At 48.0% G+C, this 18682-nt stretch overlaps 1 pseudogene; it reads right to left on the bottom strand.

Annotated features, from left to right (window-relative positions):
* Window positions 1-363: 363 nt before the first annotated feature.
* LOC140853731 (uncharacterized) overlaps window positions 364-18682 on the bottom strand; it is a 25355-nt pseudogene continuing 7036 nt past the window's right edge.

The following is an 18682-nucleotide window of genomic DNA, read 5'->3' as shown; positions in this document are numbered from 1 at the left end:
ATCCCATTTGAGTGGAAATAATTCTACAACATGTCTCTTAATCAAAGTTTGCCGTAATGAAAAATAAAAGTCAGGCACTAGGTGGCTTTCCCACCACAAGTAAAAAAGAAAATAAAAAGAATGAAAAAAGAGAAAGACCTAGCTGATGCAATTAGTATAAGATCTCCCTACTAGAGATTTGTCATGATGCTATACTTGGATTTTTGTTAGAAACAAAACCAGCTATGGAAACATGACACGAGACAGACACAAAGAAGTTCAACTTTATTATATAGTAGTAAGAGTTCATCATCTTTCAGGCACCATGCCTGAATACTATGTACTAATTATCAAATGCTAATAGAAACAAGAAGATCAATCTTGCTAAGAGTTTGAGGGCCCTTCCATACGGATGTAGTCATACATAATTTCCTGAAAAGCACTCTGGTTCCTTGGTTGAGTGAGAAATATCGTATTATCACCTTGAACAAGCCAAGCACTTTGTATATCGATATTGTACAACCAGTATAATCCATGGATTCTGTTGGGATATGCCGACCGACTCCATCCGACCGACCGATTCCATCCGACCGACGGTGGGCGACACCGACAGCGGCTATCGATTGTGCCTCGATCAGGGCGGATCGGCCTAACGACTCGATGCCGCCTCCGATCGCCTGAGGGCCGACCCCCCGCCACCGACTTCCTATCGGATGGGATGCTGACGACTCACCATCAGTTTGGATGACTGACGTCCCACCTCTACAGGCCCTCCTAGACACCGGATGAGCGGCATGGGCTGCAGTCCCATCAAGTAAACGCCGTACGAACACCAGGGGGCATTACCCTGCCAAGAAGCCTGGGGCGCTATCCTGCTAAGGATGAGAATTAATTCCTAGGACCTGTCAACTTTGTCAATGACGTGACAACCTCCGACGATTTGACAACTCTTCAGTTGTCTACATCACTGACGGCGGGGCCATACCACCTCCTACTATAAATCGAGGAAGGCAACAGTGCTAGGGGGCTCCTTCAGAAAAAGAAAAGGCTCAGGCACTCTCTCTCTCTCTCTCCCTCTCCCCGTAGAGCTCCTTGTCTCCCTTTTTTACTGTTGCCTAGTCTCCTCTCTGACTTGACCATCGGAGGGTCCCCACCGGAGCCGCCTTCGGTTAGCGTGGACTTTCTTTTGCAGGTGCTCGTTCCCGGCGATCAGGCGACGAGGGGATTGGCCGCAACAGATTGGCGCACCAAGTAGGGGTGACTCTTAGTGGTACTTTACCCCCATGAAATCTGAGATAACAAAGACAAGAGCTCAACGATCGAGGGTCACTGGATCAGCGAGGCGCTCTTCCCGTCGGGAAGAGGCCTCCCCTCCACCCTCTATGGTGGAGCCCAGCTCTCCACGTCCCGCAGTGACCGTGGAGGCACAGATCACGGCAATAGTTTGGCAGATGACCGTACTGACGGATGCGGTCAAAAGCCTTCAGCAACAACCGATCCGGCTGCCGTCTTCCCCGGGCAAGCAACCGGTGGCACGTCCGATACCCTCCAGGAGCAGCCGCCGACGCCCGCACCGATCGTCGTCGCCTTCTCCGGAGCCCCTGTCACGCTGCTCCCACTGGAAGGAGGAGGAGCGCCCACGGCGTGACGCTCGTCGGTCTCGATGGCCCTCTCCTTCCCAGCTGGAATGAGCAAGGAAGGAGAAGCGACCGTGAATGACATCTGCCTCTGTCTCGGACTCCTCTGGAGACTCCACTCCTGGGGTCTCCCAGCACCGACGGATCGACGACTACGAATGCAGGTTCGACGAGATCGACCGTCGGCTTGCCCAATTGCAGGTGGACGGGCAGAAGTCCTCGAACGATATTGACTTTTAGACCGCCCAACCTCTCTCCCGACTCATCCTTGACGAGCCGATCCTCAATCGGTTCAAAATGCCACATGTGGAGCCTTACGACGGCTCCACCGACCCGATCGACCACCTGGAGAGCTACAGAGCTCTCATGATGATCCAGGGGGCAACCGATGCTCTCCTTTGCATCGACTTCTCCGCCACGCTATGCAAAGCTGTCAGGGCCTGGTTCTCCGATCTTCGATCGAGAAGTATCCACTCCTTCGGGCAGCTTGAGCACTCCTTCGCGGCCCACTTCAGCACCAGCCGAAAGCCACCCCGAACATCGGACAGCCTTTTCTCTCTTAAACAAGGAGAAAATGAGATGCTCCGATATTTCGTGGCGTGATTCAATGCGGCCACGCTCGAGGTTCGGGACCTCAATGAGGACATGGCCGTCTCGGCCATGAAGCGCGGGTTGAGGGCATCTCGGTTCACCTACTCCCTGGACAAAACCCTCCCCCGAACATACGCTGAGCTGCTGGAGCGCGCTTACAAGTACATGCATGCAGACGAGGGAGCTTCCGACCGGCGTCTGGCCGAGCCCAAAGGCCCGAAGGAGAAGCGGAGGAAGGGTCGGGACCCCGCTGTGCCTAGCAGGCCCCTGATTTATGATGCGTCCGATCATGTTGTGGGCACAATCTTAGGTCAACGGATAAATAAGCTGCCTAGAGTGATATATTATGCAAGTAAAATCTTAAATGATGCGCAGCTTAACTACACCACAACTGAGAAGGAGTTCCTTGCCGTTGTCTTTGCTTTACAAAAATTTAGATCTTATTTGGTTGGGACCCACACCATTGTTTACACCGATCACTCAGCCATTAGACATCTCCTAGCAAAGAAGGATGCCAAGGCACGCTTAATCAGATGGATTTTGCTCCTTCAAGAATTTGACCTAAAAATTAGGGACAAGAAAGGCACTGAGAACGTTATAGCAGATCATTTGTCCCAAATTCCAGTCGCACCATCTAGTGAACCACCCATCAATGAATCTTTTCAGATGAGCAACTCATGTCTGTGTCTACTGAACTTTGGTTTGCTGATATTGTAAATTATTTAGCCATAGGTAAGATACCTTCTCATTGGACTAAGCAGGATAAATATAAATTCTTTGCCCAAGTGAAGTATTTCATTTGGGATGATCCTTATCTTTTTAAACAATGTTCTGATCAAATTATTAGAAGGTGTATCCCAGATAATGAAGTCATGAATATTTTATCTTTTTGTCATGATCAAGCATGTGGGGGTCACTTCGCGTCTAAGAAAACTGCTGCTAAGGTTCTCCAATGTAGTTTTTATTGGCCCAATTTGTTTAAGGATGCTCATGAATATTGTAAAAGTTGTGCTCAATGTCAGAAAATAGGTCGAATCACCAAGCGACACATGATGCCACTCAACCCAATCTTGGTAGTTGAAGTTTTTGATGTTTGGGGGATCGATTTCATGAGACCATTTCCAAATTTCTTTGAAATGAATATATTCTAGTAGCAATTGATTATGTCTCAAAATGGGTAGAAGCAATTGCATGTAGAACACCCGAAAGCAAAATGGTCATTAAGTTTCTTAAAGAAAATATTCTCTCCCATTTCGGTATTCCTAGGGCAATCATTAGTGATCGGGGAACCCATTTTTGTAACCGACCTTTTGCAACATTGATGAAAAAGTATAATGTCACCCACAAATTGGCCACACCATATCATCCTCAAACTAGTGGGCAAGTTGAAGTGTCAAACCGATAAATCAAACAGATCCTGGAAAAAACTGTTAGTGCCAATAGAAAGGATTGGTCTTTGAAATTAATTGATGCACTTTGGGCATACCGAACCGCTTTCAATACCAATCTAGGAATGTCTCCTTATAGGATTGTGTTTGGTAAACCATGTCACTTGCCTATTGGATAGAACACAAAGCCATGTGGGCCATCAAACAACTAAATACAAATTTGAACGACGCTGGAAACCATAGGAAGCTTCAATTGAATGAATTAGAAGAACTTAGAAATGAAGCCTATGAAAATGCAAGTATATATAAGGAACGAACCAAAGCATTTAATGATCAATCAATTATGAGAAAAACTTTCAATATCGGACAAAAGGTGCTCTTATATAACTCTAGATTACATCTGTTTCCAGGAAAGCTTAGGTCTAGATGGACAGGACCATTTTTAGTAAAAGAAGTCTTTTCACACGGAGCTGTTGAGATAAAAAACCTAAGTAATGGTGTTATCTTTAAAGTTAATGGTCAATGATTAAAATCATTCTTGGAATTACCTGTCGAGACTGTTGAAGATGCCATGGTTCTTTATGAACCAACTTATTCTGATTAAATTACTTCGAGGTTTGGTCTGGCTGAAGATATAAAACTTAGCGCTTCTGGGAGGCAACCCAGCTTATTTAATTTCTAATGCTTTCTTTGTTTTCAGTTTGCTTAGGACAAATAAATTAGATAAACTCCATTGGGGACAATGTCGGTCAAGTTGGGGGGAGAGCTTGAACAAAATCAGATGTTATCATTTCTTTTTCCTTCCACTATGAGTTATTTCTTGCATTTAATATATTAAAAAAAAATTTGAAATAAATTAATCTAGAAAAGAAATAAGAGTAAGTTAGAAAGTATTTGCTAATAAATGTAGTGAGTCACGGAGAAGATTAGCTGGTTAGACTCTTGGTGGCCTAGGTCATTTAAAGACTATTAGCACTTCCAATTGCACATGCACACTAACAAGGTAAAGTAGGTGTTAATTGTAAGGCCAATTAAGGATTTGAGTATTATTTAAATTAGATAATTTTTTCTACACTCCAATTGAAGAAATTTGAATTTAAGGAAAGAGCTACCTGCCTGAAATAAAATGCAAAACATAGAGTAAATATGGATTGCCCTAAGCCTAGTAACCGAGTCTCTTCACCTAAGTCAAGTGTTGAGATTCGCATCAAACGGTGGTGGGAAGGCTAGGATGCTCAGCAAAAAAAAAAAAAAAAAAAACATTGTGAAAGCTACCTTAGTTCTTTGTTTAATCTGGGGTGTATATAAAATTAATCGAACTAAGTTATAAAAAATGATACAATTGGCCTGTACAAGTTAATACTGAAATACTAAGTTAGTTATCACTCACACAAGTGCTATAAAACTTTAAGTGTACTCTAAGAAAGCTCCTAAGTAGACTGACTACCGATTCTAATTCGAAGCTCATTACTTAGTAATACTAGAAAACTTTTTGAATTTGATCTTAAATTAATTTGCAAAGGAAGGATCTTTTTGGAATATGATCTTATTTTGGTACATTGCTAAGGAACTAGCAATGATTAAGTTGGGGGGTGTGATTTATGTCACAAATTGACATAAAAAGTATCAATTAATATCTAAATTATCTAACTTTATTAAGAAATTAATATTTGTTATTATATTTTGCAGAAGAAGAGGTTATCAATAGAAAGAACAAGAAAAGAGGATTCCAACGGCATAAATTTTATGCAAAACAGAGTTAAATTGATCCAGAAATTGAAGAATGAAGAAAGAAGACTCAATTGGGTCAAACCCGAGTCAAATCAGGTCAAAATTGGTCAAAAATCAACTGATTTGATGATCTGGTTAGCCGCTTGGTCCACAGCAACAGGTGCCTGGACCATGGACCCATCGGCGCACCATAAACCAGCCAATCAGCGAGTCTCGGCTCACCGCAACGCATCGCGAGCCCGATCCACGCGTGCGGTCCAGGGCTCATGAGGAGAGAGAAGAAGGTCCGAAGGGCAACCTGGTAACTTCACATCACTCGATGGTCCGATCTTCTCTGATCAAGATCCAACGCTCCATATTTTTACGCCATCGAACGGCCACCATCGCAACTGGTCAAGATCTAACCGTAATCAAGGTAATTGCAAGAATCAATAAACACTAGGACAACACGGGATCCTTCTACAGTGCGATCCAACGGACGAAATCTTCCAGCGCCTTGATCGGACGGTCTGCGATGCATCTGACCTGATCCTATCTCTGCAGCACGATCCAACGGCAGCGCTTCACCCAGATCGTGATCCGACGGCCCAGAATCGCTCCCGGCTTGATTTATTAGATGAATTGGGTCCTTTAGATGAAGATCGGACGGCTGAAATAACTTTTAAGGTTTTTTGATGGATTTAAGTACTTTTTGAGCAAGATTTGAGCTCCTAAACCCCCCTAACAGCCCTCTAAAATCTCTTAGTCTCACATCTAAAGTTTTGAAAACCTTATAACCCCCAAATGCCTATAAAAAGCTCCCAAAGGCCCTTGTTTTAAGGATTCTTGCCTTCCGATCAAGCTTGTAACCCTAGATAGTGGGGTTTTTAGCTTTCTTCTCAAGCCTCGAGCTTTGAGATTTTTGTAATAATTTTTTTTATATATAATCTTATTTTTATGTAATTTTATCTCTTTACATTATGCAATTTATTTTTCTTGCAATTAGGATAGTTTAATTTATGCAATTTAATTTTATGCAATTAGGTTAGTTTAATTTATGCAGTTTAAATTTATGCAATTAGGATAGTTTAATTTATAAAATTAGGGTAGTTTATTTTTCTACATTTAAAGTTTGCAAGTAGATTTAGATCATGTCTAGCTAAGCATCCCTTCTAGGGTTTGCGATGAAGCTAGATCATGAGTAGGGGTTTTACATAGGGTTCTTTCTTTTTCTTAGGATTTCTTTTTCTTCCTCTTTTATCAAAAATTTTTAATGAACTACAGTTGGGTCAGAGTCCCTTCATAGTTCATGCTTGATTCAGTGCATAGGAGGAGAAAACCCTAAGGGATCCTAGTTACTACTCCCCTGTAAAGAATCTTGATGGGTTATCGTTGGGCCTTAGTCCCTTCATAATCTATGCTTGGGAAAGACAAGAGGAGTAGTTGTTAGGATCAATAAAAAAAATTCTAGGTAGAATTTTTAATCTAGATCTAGTAGATTCGAAAACCCTAGATCCTTAGTCTTATTGTCTTTAGCAAACAACTTTCGACTTTCGATTTTCGATTTTCGTTAAAGCTCGCTTGAGTATAGATTTGAAAATCATTTTTAAACCAAGTCTCTGTGGGATCGATCCATACTCGCTGGTCATGCTACTCTGCACACTATGCACTTGCGGTTTTATTTATAAATTTTAAGATTTGCACATCAACCTCCGACCGACAGTCGGGTCTCACCCTCACGACGGGGCCAGAGGTCACCCCGACGGCGGAGCCCGAGGTCAACACACCCCAGGTATGATTCCTACACTCCCCTCTCTGCTCCTCGTGTGCAGATTTTGATAGAGATCGAAGGGGAAGAGTACCTGCGACGGCCTCCGCCTTTGAAGGCAAAGGGCCTCGACCGACGGAAGTACTGCCGATTCCATCGGGGCCACGGCCATAATACCGAGCAATGCATCCAACTTAAGGATGAGATCGAAGCTCTCATCCGTCGGGATATCTCGATAAATTTTGAAGGAACCCGCCAACCCAGCCCATTACCGACCGATGACCCCAGCAGACCAAAGAAGCGATGGATAATCGACCTACGGTCGGGGTCATCAATATGATTTCCAAACGAATGGGCCCAGGGACGTCTGCTGGGGGGGAGCTGGCAAAGAAGCCACGCCTGGACGATGTAATCACTTTTACAGAAGAAGATGTTCGGGGCATCCAGATCCCCCATGATGATGCTGTTGTTGTCTCGGCAACAATAGCGAATTACGATGTAAAAAGAATCTTTGTAGATAATGGAAGTTCAACGAATGTTTTGTTTTACTCGACCTTCTCCCGTATGCGACTATCGGCCGACCGACTCAAGAGAGTCTCGGTTCCCCTCATAGGCTTTGCTGGAGACGCCGTCGTGGTGGAAGGAGAGGTCACCCTGCCCGTGACGGCCAGAGCCGAACCACGATAGAGCACAGTCCACCTGACTTTTACGGTCGTCCAAGTACCCTCAGCCTACAACGCCATACTTGAAAGACCCGGACTAAATGCCCTCAAAGCGATAGTTTCTACGTATCATCTTCTGGTTCGGTTCCCGACCAAAAATGGCATCGGGGAGATGCACGGAGATCAACGCCTCACCCGACGATGCTTCCAGATCTCTGCTCGAAGCGACGAATCAAAGGGTCCCCTAACGGCCGACAAGCTGGACCCAAGGGAAGAAGAAGAGCGGAGCGAGCCGGCCGAACAGCTCGTTCCCATCGCGATAGCGGAAAACCCCGACAGAAAAGTATGGGTCGGGTCTCAATTACCTGACCCCGAGCGATGACATTTGGCAGAGCTGCTGAAGGCAAATACCGACATATTCGCCTGGTCGGCGGCGGATATGTCAGAAATTCCATCGAAAATGATGACACACCGACTCAACATCGATCCAGCAGTGAGGCCGGTAAGGCAGAAGAAAAGATCTTTTGCTCCAGAAAGATAAAAGGCCATCGACGAAAAGGTGGATAAGCTGCTCGATGCAGGCTTCATCAGAGAGGCCACCTACCTCGATTGGCTCGCCAATGTTGTCATGGTGAAGAAAGCCAATGGGAAGTGGAGGATTTGCATCGACTACACTGACTTGAATCGGGCCTGTCCCAAGGACAGCTTTCCACTTTCGAAGATCGACCAGCTGGTGGATGCGACATCCGGTTATCGACTGCTCAGCTTCATGGACGCCTTCATAGGGTACAACCAGATCCGGATGGTGCCCGAAGATGAGGAACACACCGCCTTCATGACCGCCAAGGGCCTCTACTGCTACAGAGTGATGCCATTCGGACTGAAGAACGCTGGCGCCACTTACCAACGACTTGTTAACAAGGTCTTCAAAGATCAAATCAGGCGCAACATGGAAGTGTATGTCGACGACATGCTGGTGAAGAGTTTGCGGATTTCGGATCATATCCGGGATCTTGAAGAAACCTTCCACACTCTACGACGACACCGGATGAAGCTGAACCCGACCAAGTGCGCCTTCGGAGTGACCTCGGGGAAGTTCCTCAGATTCCTCATCTCGCAATGGGGAATCGAGGCTAACCCCGAGAAGATCAAGGCCATCATCGATATGCGACATCCGGACACCAAGAAGGAGGTACAGCAACTCAACGAAAGGATCATCGCGCTCAGTCGATTCATCTCTCGGTCGGCTGAGAGATGCCTCTCGTTCTTCAAAACCTTGCGACAAGCCAAGCATTTCTCTTGGCCAGACGAGTGCCGGCAAGCCTTCGAGGAACTGAAGAAATACCTGGCCTCTCCGTCGCTCCTCGTAAGATCAGAGGTCGGGGAGATCCTATACCTTTACCTGGCTACCTCTCCGAAGGTGGTTAGTTCGGTGCTCGTCCGAGAGAATGAGAACTGGGTTCACCAACCGATATATTATGTCAGCAAAGTGCTTCACGAAGCTGAGACTCGGTACTCGAAGGCCGAGAAGATGATTTTCGCTCTTGTCATTTCATCACAGCGGCTTCGTCCGTACTTCCAGGCACATGCTGTCGTGGTCCTCACCGACCAACCCCTGAGAGCAATCCTGCACCATCCTGACACGTCGGGATGACTGGCGAAATGGGCTGTGAGACTGAGCAAATTCGACATCCAATACCAGCCGTGACCTGCTCTCAAAGCTCAGGTTTTGGCCGACTTCATCGCCGAATGCCCGACGACCGAACTATAGTCGGGGGTGGGGAGCCCCGCAGAGGTCGGGACCTCCGACTGTGGCTCCAATTCGGCCTGGGTGTTGCACATCGATGGAGCCTCCAATGCTCGAGGGAGTGGGGCCGGTTTCCTGCTCACCAACTCGGAGGAAGTGGTTACCGAACATGCCCTCCAATTCAACTTTAAGGCCTCCAACAATCAGGCCGAATATGAGGCGCTCGTCGCTGGCTTGAAGTTGGCATTGGAGCTCGGGGTCGACCGACTCAAAGTTTTCTCCGACTCTCAACTAATCGTTGGGCAAATCCAAGGCGAGTTTGAGGTGCGGGATCCGACCATGGCCAAGTACCCCCAAAAAGTAAAAGATCTCGTGGCACCCCTCAAGTACTTCGAAATCTCCCACATCCCCAGGGCAAAAAATTCTCGGGCCGACGTGCTCTCCAGGCTCGCGACATCCGACTACGGCATCTTGGGTCGGACGTTCGTAGAAAGTCTCGAACGATCGAGCATCGACAAGGTCGAAGAGGTACTGCAATTGGCAGCAGAGCCGAGCTGGATGGACCCGATCGCTCAGTACCTGATCGACGGATCTACTCCCGAAGAACCCGCGGAAGCCAAACGACTCTGGTGGGTGGCTTTCCAATATGTGATGATCAACGGCCGATTATACAAAAGGTCATTTTCCCTTCCCTTGCTGAAGTGCCTAGGGCCGGCCGACGTGGACTATGCCCTCAGAGAGGTACATGAAGGGATCTGCGGCAATCACTTCGGGGGCAAATCCTTGGCTTACAAAGTCCTGCGACAGGGCTACTACTGGCCCACTACGAAGAGGGATGCCGCTGAGTTGGTTCGGAGGTGCGAACCGTGCCAAAGGTATGCCAGCATACAACACTGACCAGCCAGCCTGCTTGCTCCGATCGTCGCCCCATGGCCCTTCGCCCAGTGGGGAATCGACATACTCGGACCATTCCCTCCGACGTCCGGGCAGCGAAAGTTCATCATCGTCGCGATCGACTACTTTACTAAATGGGTGGAAGCCAAACTCCTAGCGCAAATCATCGAGCGGAAAATGGAGGACTTCGTGCAGAAGTCCATCATTTTTAGGTTCAGACTGCCAAACACAATCATTACCGACAACGGGCGACAGTTCGACAACCAGGACTTCCAAAACTTCTGTACAAGGTTTCAAATCACGCACCGACTAACCTCGGTCGGGCATCCGCAGTCCAACGGTGAGGTCGAGGTGACCAACCGAACCATACTGCGTGGGCTCAAAACCCGACTGAATGAAGCCAAGGGCCTCTGGGTCAAGGAGCTGAACTCCATCCTGTGGGCATACCGGACGACACCCCGGATCCCGATCGGAGAATCACCTTTCAGCTTGGCATATGGAACGGAAGCCATGATCCCGCTGGAGATCGGGTTGCCATCAACTAGGGTTGAGCAGTACCGTGAGCCGGACAACTCTGAGTGTCGGAGGGCCGACTTGGACCTCTTACCCGAACTCCGATGCGAGGCACAACTTCGTATGGCTTCCTACCGATAAAAGGTGGCCCGATATTACAACTCCAGGGTGAAGCTGAAGCTCTTCCGACCTGGAGACCTGGTCTTGAGAAAGACGGAGGTCTCGAAACCCCAGGACCGGGGAAAGCTGTCCCCAAACTGGGAGGGGCCCTACAAGGTAGCCGACACTTGCGGACCGAGAGCTTACCGACTGGAGACCCTTGAAGGGACGGCCATCCCACGGACTTGGAACGCCGACAATCTGAGGATGTACTATCAGTGAACTTTGTACCCCCCCTCACTTGGAATACGAACCTAGTTTTAAACTTCGGAGTCTAGAATGTCAACTCCTCAACTGTTATTCGGCGCTCACCAAGGGATGCGAGTCCCCGGCATCACAACTCGAACTTGACGATCCGCTGCGACCCGGCGGACCAACCACCAACGATGCATCGGGCGCATAAAGGACCGACGCATTTGCAACGATGGGAGTTACACTCCTTCTACATCTAAAACTCTCGGCCAAAATGATCGAGCGGAGCAATCGGCTGACTCACCGACCCCACTCCGATCGGGAATAGCGAAGCGCCAACGCAACCAACATCACGTTCGTGACTTACCGACCAGGTCGAGGCCGGTCGAAGGGTATTCGGCTTACCACCGTTTATCACACGGCGCGACACGAGTGCCCGACCTAAGTCTGGGTAGTGGGAACTCGACTTTCCATCACTTTCCTGACCTAAGACGATGACTACATACGACGATGTACCAGATGCAGTCCGATCGATCGTATCGGATGACATTCGCGTCATTGGGGTGCACCCAAAAGTCGGTCGACTTTCGTCCCCACGAACGACCTTCGACTCCACTGACGCGACCGACTCAACGGACTCGTGCCTGGAAGTCGGTCGACCCCTGGCTCATGCCAGGGCGACGTACGTTCGACTCTGTCATTCGGTTTACGACCTAACGATAGACGTTCGGTTCGGGTCTAAGGACAGGCGATTAATGGTCGGAGTTCGTCTTGCTTACCCTATGACACACTACCGACTATCCCGACTAACAACTCGGGATGTCGTAGGGTGTCCTAGTGTGGTACGTCGGAACTGCGCCTCTCCAACCTTATGACCCCGCGACTATAAGTACGTCCTAACTGGCAAGGAAAAGAAGTCGAAAGGGAAATCAGAAATTTCTTAAGTCCTTTTAAGTCTACAAAATCGGGTCGAAGCTCGGTTACAAGTGCGCAAAGAAAAACAAAAGGCAACAAAGGAGGATAAGGCCGCGATCATCCTTCGGAGTCGATCTCTTCGACTGATGAAAGCTCGGGGATGACCGGTGTATCCACCATGATCGGCACTGGGTCGACGATCAGTGCTGGGTCGATGGTCGCCGCTGGATCGAGGGTCGGTGCCAGATCGGAGGTCGGCACTGGATCGATGGTCGGAGCCGGGTCGGAAGTCGGGATCGTCTCCCCTTCGACGATCTGCTCTGGGATGATCTCCTCGACCGCAATGGTGTCGCCCGATGAAGGGTCGACCATCTCTTCCATAGCTTGGTCATCGGCTCCTGGTGGAATGACACCGCTGAGGTCCAACTCTGGGTACAGGGCTTGGACTGCATCCCGACCATCTTCGTACCCCACCCGGTACGATGCAAAGCCGGTCTCCAGCAGCTCCTCCTGATACCTGTCAGAGCCACGGAAGTCGTCCACCGCCCGACTCAGTGACTCCTTCACCGACCTCGCCTCCGCTTCCACCCGATCAAAAGAGCCCTTCGCCGACTCCGCCTCTGCCCTCGCTATGTCAGCATCGGCCTGAACAATCGACAAGTCCTCCTCAACCTTGGCGAGGTTCTCCAGACTAACCCAGAGCTGCTCGCATTCGGCCTCGAGCTCGACGGCGACGCCATCCCGTTCACGCCGCAGACGGTGCGCAGTCCAACCCTTGCGCTTGGCTTTCTTTCGGGCTGACTTGAGTTCGAACCCAAGATGAGAGACCTCGTCTTCCAGCCTCGCCTCCCGGTCGGTCGACTGCTTTAGGTGTTCCACCAGCACCGCCTTGTCGGCTTCGACGGCCGTCGCCCTATCCTTCCAGGCCACCCGGATGTTCCCAAACCTCCAGTACCCAGCCTCAAGTTCGGACATGGTATAAATCAGCTGCAAACGTGGATGCTACGTCAGAAAAATGAAATAATGAAAATAGTAAGAAGGAAGGAGACGAAGTGGAACTTACCCCGACCATGGTCAGGTAGAACGAAGATAGCATCTCGATCACCTGCCCAGACTTCAGGACCTCCACGTTGGCTGGGAGAAGGATTCCCTGGCATAACCTCCTGGCCAAGTTATGGTCAGCCAGCGCCGACGCTCCTTCGGGGGCCTGAACACCGGGTGACACGGTGTGACTCCCCGACCTTGTGTCGTCGGCGGGGGCCATCGGGGCTTTCCCCCGGTAGGCCACCCCGGCCCGCAGATCAAGAAAGGAGGGGATGCTCGAGCTTGATTGAGCACCCCCCATTGCAGCTGCAGACGCCGCCGGATGACGTTCGGGTTCCCGAATGACATCCGACACCACTCTCATCGACAAAGTCGCCGACGTTCCTTCTGCCACTTCCTCCACCGGCTGCTCCTCCGGTTGCACCGTCGGAGCCGAAAGTGCAATCACCAGCTCTGACCGATCGGTCGCCAACGCTGCGATTGTCGGTGCCACTGTTGAAGGTTTCTTCGGCGGTCGCGAGGGTCCGGCCCCAGACGCCGGCCTCTTCCTCACCGCATGTTGTCTGATTTCAGCGTTGGTTGGCCTCATTCTCGGCGGTGTCCCTGCGATTCTGATAAGAGGATCAGTATATGCTCGGGAACAAAAGCCAAATAAAAGACAACCGATGAGTCGGGCGATACCTAGACGGGGGACCAGGCTCAGGCCAGCATCATAGAGGGCTTGTTCGGTAACAAGCTCCCTCTGCTTCGGGACCGACATGTCCTTGAGTCGGTGGAAGTCCTCCCGGTCGTCCGCCCCCACTCGGCTGTTCTCATTTGCCTCAGTTCGAGGCACGCCCCAGTGAGAAGGGAAGCCCCAGGGAGAAGAAGAGGAAACAAAGAAAAATTGATTCTTCCACCCGTGGATGGACGATGGAAGACCGGTGATGAAGGAAAGACCCTTCCGGGGATTGAAGAGCCACCACCCTCGGGCCTTAAGATGGGGTCGGAGGACAAAGAATGCCCGGAAGAGAGAAATTCGAGGGTTGGTCGGCAGGAGCTGACACAACAGGGCGAAGCTGATTATCAGCCGAACCGAGTTCGGTGCCAGTTGCGCCAGACAGAGTCCATAATAATCTAGCAGATTTCGAACGAACTTCAGAATCGAAAGTCGAAGACCAGCCCGGAGGTCCTCGACGTACAATGCCACCTGGCCCGCAGGCGGGTTGTTAACCCGACCGCTGGCCCCTGGGGTAGAAAGTCGGAACTGCTCCGGGATATGATACTGCTCCGGGATATGATACTGATCCCGAAGCCGATCAACATTCGGCCCCGAAAGCGAGAAAACCTCAACTTTCGGAGTCGACCGAAGGTCATCGGTTGGGTTTTCCGACCGAGCCTCCTGAGGTGAGGTTCTGGCCATAACACCAGAACCAAGAAGAAGACAAGACCGAAGAAGAAGGAGAAGGAAAAGAAAGGGTTTTAAGAAAAACTAGAGCAAAACAGAAGAGAAGACGAACCCCGAAAGAACCCTTGCGAGGTCGGGGGTGGGCGCAGCTGTCGTCGACGATGGAGAGACCACTTGGGCAGAGCCTCCGCAGTAAAACCATCAGAAATGGAGCTTCGAGTACAAGTGGCCCCATATATATAGGGCTGTTCGACGGACGAGATGACACCGCACCGACCAAAACTTCTCGGATGAGCGACACGTGGTGGCATCCAGGCCCTCTTTCGATCCAGCGGTTCGGCGCACCCATCCCGGAAGGGCCACGTCGCCTTCATTAAATGCGAAGGATGCCGGCCCAACAACCCCTGACGTGTGGCGGAAGGGCCGCGATTCGGAATTAAATCGCCCGCGATGATTCGCATCCCCGATGGGATGCCTGACAGTGATCCACGCTCCCCAAGACCGACACCGGATTGCAGTTTGCGTTCCCCAAAAAAAGCACCGGACACCCGATCGCCTGACGTCGGATCGTCCGGCACTCGATCGTCTGACACCCGATCGCCTAACATCGGGTTGTTTGACGTCGCATCATCGAATAATGGGACACCTGACATCGACTTGCCTGGATCGTCTGTCGGTAAGATTAGCAAACTCGATCCAAGATGCAGCAAAGAATCCACTCCTTTCGCCCAATGTCCCACCCGCGTGGAGACGCAGGCCAATGCGACATCAGGCTCGGGAGTGGGGGGGCAACTGTTGGGATATACCGACCGACTCCATCCGACCGACTGACTCCATCCGACCGATCGACTCCATCCGACCGATCGACTCCATCCGACCGACCGATTCCATCCGACCGACGGTGGGCGACACCGACAGCGGCTACCGATTGTGCCTCGACCAGGGCGGATCGGCCTAACGACTCGACGCCGCCTCCGATCGCCTGAGGGCCGACCCCCCGCCACCGACTTCCTATCGGATGGGACGTCGACGACTCACCATCAGTTTGGATGACTGACGTCCCACCTCTACAGGCCCTCCTAGATGCCGGATGAGCGGCATGGGCTGCAGTCCCATCAAGTAAATGCTGTACGAACGCCAGGGGGCATTACCCTGCCAGGAAGCCTGGGGCGCTGTCCTGCTAAGGACGAGAATTAATTTCTAGGACCTGTCAACTTTGTCAACGACGTGACAACCTCCGACGATTTGACAACTCTCCAGTTGTCTACATCACCGACGGTGGGGCCATACCACCTCCTACTATAAATCGAGGAAGGCAACAGTGCTAGGGGGCTCCTCCGAAAAAAGAAAAGGCTCAGGCTCTCTCTCTCTCTCTCTCTCTCTCTCCCTCTCCCTGTAGAGCTCCTTATCTCCCTTTTTTACTGTTGCCTAGTCTCCTCTCTGACTTGACCGTCGGAGGGTCCCCGCCGGAGGCGCCTCCAGTTAGCGTGGACTTTCTTTTGCAGGTGCTCGTTCCCGACGACCAGGCGACGAGGGGATTGGCCGCAACAGATTCCATGTCTCACAATTGAATTGTCCCATCCAATCAACCTTGTTGTAAAGTGAGCAGGGTTTGCTTTCAAGTCATTGAAACGAACCTTAGCCAAAGATGGAGACTGAGTCAATTTATCACGTTATCAAGTGTTGAAAATTTGAAAAAGAAAGCTCTATAAGTATACTTGTAGTTCAGAAAGGGTAGCAGATGCAAGTGCAACTCAAAGCTTGTAATTTCCAGTTTGATTAACGCTATCAAGATGAAACTTAATCTGCCACGTGGTTGGCTGATACGAGTTTTGCTTAGTCTTCCTGAAAGATAAGAAAAGTTGCAAATTAATTTCATTCAATGCCGGTGCAAAAATGCAAACTGCAAGGAACTTGTTACTTGCTAATAAGTCAAATTCACAACTACTTCGAACTTCTACAGAAATAGAGTTTGTCCAACCTGGTGCTAATGTTGTGATATTTGCACATGAATTTATAAATGCATGAAGGCAACATGTCAAACACCAGAAAAAAATTGTCCAATATTGATGTCAAAAAAAAGTATATTTTTTCCGACTATACTTGTCTACACCTCATAAGTCAGAAAAGATTGATGATGAAAATATTAAGGGGGGAATCAAAATCAATGCAATTCTAAAGCTTTAAACTTGAAATAGCCAGGTATTTAGAAATCTCAATTATGTTTACAAGCATTTGAGCAATTACAAAAGCGTGGTGCCAACAAAATTTAGTCATTAAGATCAACACATGACAACTGAAGAAATTAGGCTATAGAAAAAGATATAGTAGGCCACTGAACTTGTGATTTTGTTTGAGAACGCCGAGTTGAATATCCTCTTAGAGAGGGGGGGGGAGAGAGAGCGTGTGTGCGTGAGAGAGAGAGAGAGAGACCAAAGCTAGCCCATATTAAGGTTGAGGAGAGACAATACCTGGTAACTTGAGCAAAGAACCAATCTTTCTTATAGTCACTTTTACCAATTGTATAAACAAGATCACCATCTGGATGCAATTCTGCATATATCTGTCCCACAGGCCATATTGCCTAAATCTGTAAAAGCAATGTAGGAGATTCAGTGTAATGCAAGAATGAAGTATCAATTAAGAAAATGGCAGGTGTTCAACTCCAAAAAGAATTATAAGTCTTTTTTATGAAGCAATGTATGTGTGTGTGTATCAAGTACAGTCTTTTTTATGAAGCAATATCAAGTACAGTGAAAGAAAAAGAATTGCCTATCCTATCTTTGAAAATGACACTACTCTACTTTTTAATAGTCATTATATATATATATGACCTATCAGCAGGAAGATTGATGTAAAGTCTATTAACATATCGAGGATCTGGATCTGGAATATAGAATTCAGTAGCAAAACAGTCAGGGATGCCTATTTCCCATAGGGTGACACCATCTCTTGGGGGTTCGAAAACAAGGTCACCCAAATCAATATTTTTTCCTGTTTATAGAATAGTAGAAGTCATGAGATTTCCACAACAGATAAAATTAATCAAATGATTACTAAAACAACAAAGCATATGGTTAGTTTATAATGACCTGAGGTGATTTTTATGGTTGCATCATATTTGTAATCCCCAATGAAGCCAGGAACCCATGCATAAAGATTATAATCTCCAGTTCGAACATTTCTAATTGTGAAAATTCCATTTGCATCTACTCTGGTCCAAAATTGGTATCCCTGGCACCATGATAATACATAAGATTTATTTATGCTGAAACACAACCAGAAAGTAACAAACATCACGGAGCAAATTTTATAAAACAAAAACAAAACTTAAACGTGCAACCTTGCATTCTCTTTGCCATGATCCTGCTTCTCCTGGCAAAGCCAAACCAACATAAGCACCATTTGCTTGCATGTCTTCACCATCTATGTACCTGAGGATCATATCCCAACTTAATTATATATATGGAGATCATCCCTTACCAAGCAGTAAGCCCATTATTAAGCCCATTAACCCAAAAGAGTAATGCGAACCATGCTAAGAATATTCAAAAGAGGCTTTATTATTTCTTTTGCATGTATTTATTAAGTAAGCCAATATATAGTTATCATACTGGCTTATCCTTATCCATAAACATGTTTTTCAGCACCCAGGAATAGTATTGGATTATGTAAATGTATGCGAAGAACAATAAGAATCAAGCCATGATGAACTATATTCCAATGCTCTTTAATATAACTGAAATAAGAACCACTAATTAACTTCTAAGCAAACATATGAAATTGGAGAAGGCAACTTACCTATCTCGAACTAGTAATTTACCACTAACAGAACCTCTTTGCCAGCTCTTTTGGAAGTCCTCAGAAATTGGAAAGTTATAAGGCTAAGTCTCTACTTCCCTCAGCATCTGAATATAAAGAATAGAAGCATGGAAGTATAAGCGTGATCCAGTTGCATCTACTGTTAATTACACCAGTACCTTTCAATAGATGCATGCTGTGACTACTTGGCCACAGCCCTATTTGCAAGAAAATCTAGTAATTAACTTATCAAATTGGTTAGCATTGCCAGATTAATATAGTAGTACTACTGGAT

The sequence above is a fragment of the Elaeis guineensis genome, chromosome 14, assembly GCF_000442705.2.
Source record: "Elaeis guineensis isolate ETL-2024a chromosome 14, EG11, whole genome shotgun sequence".
Classification (NCBI taxonomy): domain Eukaryota; kingdom Viridiplantae; phylum Streptophyta; class Magnoliopsida; order Arecales; family Arecaceae; genus Elaeis; species Elaeis guineensis.
Note: the sequence above shows the minus strand (reverse complement) of the source record. Positions and strands in the feature narration are given on the sequence as shown.